The sequence below is a fragment of the Dipteris shenzhenensis genome, chromosome 3, assembly GCF_047967505.1.
Source record: "Dipteris shenzhenensis isolate YYH24624 ecotype China chromosome 3, Dip_SZ_1.0, whole genome shotgun sequence".
Lineage (NCBI taxonomy): Eukaryota > Viridiplantae > Streptophyta > Polypodiopsida > Gleicheniales > Dipteridaceae > Dipteris > Dipteris shenzhenensis.
Window position 1 is genome coordinate 39,797,313 of NC_141598.1, and position 8,212 is coordinate 39,805,524.

The following is an 8,212-nucleotide window of genomic DNA, read 5'->3' on the forward strand; positions in this document are numbered from 1 at the left end:
AGTCACACTGATTGGGTTTCAAACCCAACCACTTCATCCAAGAGTTTTGCCTTAGCCATTACACCAAACAAGAATCAGTGGCACCCACAATATAAAATATAGACACCGGGTGGTGTAACACAACACTTGGCAACCATCTAGGAGCTTTATTTTTCTCTCCACAACATGCAGGTTGGTCTAAACACGCCCGAAGACTCTAACCCCACATGGCACCCATTCATATTGGCACCATTGTCGCCTTAGTTGCCAATGCACACTTCAACCATCGATGTCAAATGCACATGCGAGTTTGGAGCATTCTCACAAACCCCAAGCAACATAATAACTTATGGTGAAAGCATAGTTACACTTAAGTAGAGGTAATCTACTTAATTAAAAGATTTACACTTGAAGTCTTAGGAGATTATTTAATCCTTTGAAATTGATTTCCAACTGAAATACTAGTATAAGAAATACTGCTTGATAGAACATAGTTATACAAGTGTATGTTAGAGCCCGTTATTTTGAACATACTTATAGAGGGCACATTTGAGTGGAGTAAGGAGTAGAGAGTATAAGAAAAGGGAAGAAATGCTACCAAAAGTTGAGATAAAAACAAAATATTAGAAGGATTGGACGGAAGGAATGTGTCCAAAGAGTACCTTATGAGGTACTCTGAGTGCATGTATACTCATTTTTGGAAATGTACAAAAATTTGCAATAATATCCAGCCTTTATTCGCCAAAAGTGTCATAATCATTATAAAATAAGGTTCAATGAACTTAGAGAGGTAGAAGGCCAACATCACACCTCATGTTCATTTGAGTAATCCTAGGCAAGCTGGGTAGAGCTCTAAGCAAGCAACTGAGTCAAGGAGAGCTCAAATGACAAGATTTTGATAAAGTTTGAAATGCATGACTTACTATTGGCATGCATATTAATCTATTGACTTGTAGTATATAAACCGACTTTTTGAACCTTGAAATGATCAACTTGCATGTGGGGGTGGTCTTGTCAGCTTGCATTCCCTCGAATGGTCTAAATTCCACTAATTAGAGTTTTGAATCCCAAAAAATCCAAAATCAAATAATACAATCTTTGAGATCCATGAGCTCACTTAATCGACTTTTCTAAAGTCCATAACAAAGGAGTCCACCATTCTCGGTCCACTTGATATATCGTTTAGGGTAAGTCCAATTATTGGCCTGGCTAATGTTCACTTGGACACAAATTTGACCCAACAGGATTTAGATTTTGTCATTATTGTTACAAAGGCTAATCAAACTCTCCAATTCTATACACTATTTTGCATAAAGACTATATGAATATTTTCAAACATGTATCTAGCCATTTCAAAAGCACGTAATCATCGAAACGGCATCAAAAACACATGACCAAATTGACAATAAGAATAATAGTATAAATGTACATTCTTAAGAGATGTGTCACATCTCACACATAAAATCAAGTTCTTTATGTCATAACTCCATTTCAAGAAGTTTGTTTGGTAAAAAAGGGTTTCTACAATTTCAACAAAATTGGTACATGTCTTGTGCCCTAAGCTCTAGATAAAAGCAAATCTAGCTGACAACTAACAGATGCCCATGTCACAGTAGTACACCCTCACTCTTTGAATTTCATAGTGATTCATAGAAATGTAAAATCCCATCAAATGTACGTTTGAAATTTTTCGTTTGAAATTTTTCATAGGCTAGCATTTATATCATATGAACCACTAAATTTTTACTAGATTATGACCCATGAATGATATTCAGAATCCACAAAATGGGGAGCGTTCATAAAATCTAGTTGTAACACTTAACCTAGACTTTAATTACTAAATTTTTTGTACATGCAAAGGTAACAAAGCTAACAGTAGCAGGACAATAGCAACTTAAAATTTGATTATCCTCTTAATTTGCTCACAATTCTAATGAGAGCCTAGTTGATATCTAGATTTTTCAAACTTATTAATGCTAGGTGCTTTTGTGAAAATGTAGGTTGCTTGTTCATGTGTTGAACAATGAACCAAGTTAAGCTTTGTGCCTTGTACTTGTTCTATGTGAAGCCAATGGTCCTAGTCATATGCGTTTAGAGTGTTAGGATTGCTTGAAATATTTTCAATGTCTGAAAGGTATTGTCAAAACAAGGCTTCTAAATCACATTACTTCTCATGTAGCAATTTAAAATGTATTTATTCAACTTTTGCCAATGATAATGTGACAAGAGGTTATTTTTAGCTTTACTACCACTATTATAATTAGCAAATGCTTTACAACCTATTGTGAATATTCCATGGAAGCACTATTATAAATTAGCAAACTACTCAATTCTATCTTTTTATATAGTAAATATACTTTTCAATAATTGTCATTCTCTTAATCTCCTTTAGCTCCCTTTACTCCACTATATAACAATATACTATAATATATGTCCCTTTACTCTGCTATTATAAGAATCATTCTCTTAATCCCTATTACTCCTATCATTTATGCTACTAGGTCTGCTTAAATGTGAAAAGATGTGGGGATAAAACAAAGGTGGCAATGGAGATTTTGGTTGCCACTCTGTGTATACTCCCTACCCAATACTAGAGGCTAAATACTAGCCTGCTTCATTGTTCTACATAGGTTGGAGGTATCAGTCAAGATTCCTATGAATTTTATATATCTACCCCGCATGCACATTGGACACTAACCTCGCTCTCTACTGTGTGCAAGTGATAGGGTAGGGACATGGGTGTCGTTTATTTGGGGATTTACTAGCGCAAGAGTAGTGAAATTAGCTAAATATGTCCAATTTAGGGAAAAAATATTAGTCATGTTTTGTTGCCTCTAGCTATTCATGTACTTGTTGCCCCTAAACGAGTGACAAGGAGGCCCCAAGTGGCTGGAAAAATCAAAAGGAATAATGGCTTACTAGCGGGTTTGATGTTGTGGCTTAAGAAATAGAATGGGACAGAGTATTACTTCTATAAAAAGTAGAACTTTTGATAATAATATAATATAAACCCTCTTTTCTCACAAAAGGAAAAAACCTGGAAAGAGTTTTGAGATTGGAAAGATTGAAAGGTAGGAATGGTTGATCTTCCTTGCTCTTCTTTACTCTTGTCACCATCTCAATTCTCACTTTCTCTCTTTCTCTGTATAGTTGAGACAAAGAAGGGTATGGAAAGCGGATAACTTTTTCTAAAGCTTAAATGTATATGGGAAAAACAAATAAAACTTTCAAAGTATGGTGAGGGTCATCATGTTTGCACCCTTCCAGCCTTCCTCTTCTTTGTACAGTTTATCATGTATGCAATCTCCCGCCCTCCCTTTCCTTGTCAGGGTATAGGACACCATGTCATCAATAGAGATCATGCATTCACTCTCCCCCTTCCTCTCTCCCTATCCTTTTCCCGTTTATACCTCTCCCTCTCCTTGCTCCTTTTATACCTCTTTTTCTTACTTTTTGTACCTCTCCTTCTCCCACCCTCCATCTCCCTCTTTTGCTCCCTTTTTTACCTATCCTTCCTTGCTTCACTACAATCATAGTTGAGGATGCTGATCTCGTTTATTTTGGCATAAGACAAGCAATTTGGGATGTAAGCTCTTCCTCTACAAACACAAGATGCAAGATGGGTGTTGAAAAGTCTATTGGTGGGATAGATGCAATCTCATAACTAAGAAAACACAAGCAGGGGGTTTCGTTTTGTTGTAATTTCTCCTCTATAGACACAAACATGTCACAAAAGATTGGAACCCCCTTTCAAGATTTGAGGAAAAATGTAAGCTATTAAACTAAAAAACTCAAACAAGGTTAGGATTTTCCTTTGACAAATAGATAAAAGAGAGAAGAGAGACAAGGTAGCAAGACAAAGGAATAAAGAGAAAGCATCTGTCTTCATTAAACTTGACTATGTATCAACATATTTTATGTTTTAGACATTTACTTTATATTATCTAACTTTGTTTAGGATATAGAGGGAGAGAAATGTCTTCAATCTTTATTAGAGATCATGGAAGCACATATAGAGAATCTAGCTCCAATTGAGTTCTCATTGTGCTCCACCATCTATGGGAAAATTATCCTCCCAATTTACTTGGAATAGTCTGTCACCATGTGAAAAAGTAACTGACCCTTTGTCCAAAACATCAATGTGATTCTCTTTGAATGCATGTTAGTAGTTATTCTTCCTTTGCTCCCTTTAGACGTACCAAGGGGACAATCAAATTGATTAAACTCTTTTGTTAAGTTGATTTATCCTTCCCAATCACACTCAATAAATGCTCCACATCCTTATTAAATCACCAATGGCATGGACTACCTTGGAACCCAAGGTTACTCTTTCATATCTTAGACATGGCATTGGTCATGCACTAGAGTAAGTGCAAGTCCACTGCCTCACTTCTCTGGTGCTCATTCTTGACTCTAACTAGGGGTGGGTGCATGCATGCACACATACACATAATGAATTTCCTATTGATCATAATTATCTAATTTTACCCCTCCATTACCTTTCAATTATGGTAGCTCAATTTCATACTTTCTCACAACTATTCCTTATTTCAAATCTCTGATTCACTAACTCCTCCTAGATTCTGGGTTTACTTGCCTCGGGCTTTTGTTTCTTCTATCTAAGTTTTTGGATTCGTATTATTTGAACTCTCCTTTGCATTAATGGTCTCCAAATTGTCCTATTATGGACTTTGTCTTTGTGCTCATGTAGATTCACCTTATCCGATTTACCACCACAACGTAGTCCTTTAAAAGGATCCCCCCTATCTGTGGAGAAAAATTGTAGCCTTGCAAAAACAAGTGGGAAACTTCTTTCCGTAACTAAACAACATTCAGTAATGAGATGGACAATGAATCTATGATAGAGAAGAGTATGGCAAAAACCCAAAAGTGAGCTACTTTGGTGGAGAGTTGCGTGGAGTAACCATAAGGTTCTCACTTTACAAGCTCTAAGGTTCGAGGTTGCAAATACTACTAGAGGATGATTGAGTTGAAATAGAACCAAATGCTTGGTACTTTGTAGTATTTGGGCTATTTCTAAGAGGGATGACTAGATGGACTTGATGGTGCCTAGATGTCTTGAAGACTAGTGTGTGGTAAAACTTTTCACTTAAATACTAGGATCCATAACATACAAGATTTCTTATGTACTATTTACATGATGACAAAGGAATGTACTTGAGCTTTGGGAGGGCCAATCATGTGCATAAAGCCATTCTGAATCACTATATTGCCATCTAGCTCATTCAAAGTATAAACGAATATGAGAATAGAGGCCTAAGACTCACTACAGTTGGAAAACTGGCCTATCATTGCTAGATGTTGCCACATGGTAGCCATGCATAGGTGCACCCAGTACGAGGGTCCCACACCCAACCTCCTAGTCACACTGTATCCCCACTACCCAAAAGAGTCGATTGGGATAGTGAGGAGGGTCTCAAACTTTCTATATATTCAAGGAGTATTACATCACATATTTGCTTATGGGATTTCTCCCTTATGTCCATGTGTCAACTGCACACCAAGGGGCCTCTAAATACCCCTCCTTTACGTGGCACACCTTATCCAAGATACCATGAGGGCCTTAGGACCACACCACGGCCATAGGCCTATATTTCTAACAACTACTGGCATAGTCGCATATCTGTCACACATGTAGACCTTAAGAAAATGGTCCATATAACAAGTGATGAGCAACCCAGTATAACATATGATCATCCAATACATTGGTTGCTCCATAACTATGTAATTCAATTGCATGCTTTCTTATACACAAACAAGTTTGCAAATTCAACCCTAAAACTTTACAAGTTCTTTGAATGGAGGACAGATTTAACATTTTTTTGAATAGCAACACTATAATATACATATGCTAGCTTAAGTCTACAAATTTGAACCATTATATTATCATGAATCAACATTAGAAGCATATTCTTGACTAGCATACAAAATGGTACGTAACCATGTCTTATCTAGTGATGTAATTATTTTTTTGGCATTTGTAGCATGAATTTCTAATTTCTATGCTATCAAAGATTCATTGAAATTTTATAGCACAACTCCCACACTTTTATTTTCCATTTTACACACATATTTGTAAATCCTCATCCTGCCACACCCAAAATGTTGCATATATGCCCATTGTCGATTTTCTCACCATCATATGTCTTGTTTATTGAATTTTTCATATACTTTGGGTGCATAGATATGTCCTAGAAAAGGGTTTGGCAATTTTCTTATTTTTGAAAGGGCGATGATATTTTTTCTAGACCCTGAAAAGGACACTTTTTTGTCCTACAATACTACTAAACTAGTGTTACGATACAAAGCTACCCTTTTACTATTCAATCTACTTGTTCTTGACTAGGGGATACCAAGAAATGCAAAGTTCCTATACCACTTCTTCTTGACTAAGGGATACTAACAAGTCAAAATTGATGATATGTAATGATAGCAAGTGGCGCATTCCATAGGGTTGTAATTGTTCCATTCTAACTCTATGCAATACCCATCTCATTTTGCAATAGAAATGAATAGGGATAGATAAGATTTGCATTGGAATAGGGAATGAAAAAATAAGTTCCTAATTTATTTCATTCAATTTTGTTTTCATATTTTGGGGCACTTCATAAAACTATTTGAAATTTTTAATCCTTCCATGTAGTAATCCACATGATAAAAGGACTTTATTGATGGATCCCTTCTTTAAGTAGCATTTTGGATCCCTTATTTAAGTAGCATTTTGCTGTTTTACCTTGTCCTTTACTTCTTTTCTTGTTCTTAACCCATACCCTCTAGTTTGGCTTTGCCATGTACTCTCATTCTAGTGTCTCTTAACATGCTACTAATAAAGAGTTATTCTAAGCCTATTTTGTTCCAACATTTGTCAAATTTTGGTCTTCCTTTATGATTTCAATTATTTTCATAATCAAATCTAGAGTTTTGGTGAACTTTAAATGGGATGCAAGAGTGCCAAATAGCAAGACATCCTTGTAGGTTTTTGAGCCAAAGCATGATTGGATATAGCCATATTTTGTGATTGGTTGTACCCATTTTTTGTGAAGTTCACGGAATATATTGCATATGGATAACTTGCTCGATTTGTAACTAATACATTTCTCAATGGATTTTGACAAACTTGGTGTCTGAACTAATCTACGCATTTTGAACTTGAATCTCAAATTTAAACATTACACAATTGGTATCTTGAATGAGATAATTAAACTATTGCAATTGCTATAATCCCTATGAAGTATGCATCTTGGACTATATAGGATATCCAAAATGTTTTAAAAGCATCAAATAATTGTTCTACACATATATGGAAACAATTATTTGTTTGAAAGTGCACTACTTGAACTTCCCATAAACCAAAGGAGGCAACCAATTGAGAACCTTTGCTATGGTTTAATGGGTATGCAATTTTATGCTACAATTGCACATACATTTGAGGCCAAGCTCAATAACTTTTTTAAATTTGGTTGAAAAGATGAACTTTTTGAAAAATGCACTCCACAATTATGAAGCTGGTCTTAAAACTTTGATATTTGGTAATATTTGTAGCTCAATTTGCCCATAGAGGGATGCAATAGGAAAAATTCAAATCATACATGTGTAATGCTCTTTGATTAAATCTACCATTATTTATCATTTTGCATTGATTCTTTTTTGAATTGCTATCTCATGAAGAGGCCCATAAGCATGTAAAAGGAGGATTGCCCACCGTTGCTTTTCTTCCCATGCTCCATCATGACTTGTGGGGCTACACCGCCCTGAACATCTACCATCTCCTGTATGGTCTTGACTCGCGTTCCTTTGCACCGAGTCATGACTAAGCGTGAATTGCATGTTAATGAGAGATTAACTTATTGATGTGAAACCAATGGGGGAGTGGGAAGGAGAGAAGGGAAGGAACCCTAAAATATAAACCCTGGTTTTTCTTATATATACCCTCTTCCTCTCGTCCATTCTACCCTTATTAATTTCAAGAACTTCTTTTGTACAAAAAAGAAGTGTCTCGAAAAATGCAACTCTATTCTCCCAAGGATGTTCAGAAACTTGATGAAATAAGATGTCATGCTCAAATGCTCCTTCTAGCTCAGCAAAATGCCTCATATTCTTGCAAACACCAGCACTATTATGCACATACAAAATCGTGTTTCCACGTATTTGAGATCTCGTAGATCACTTTGATGATTCTTAGTATACGATTCATAGAGACAACATAATGTTG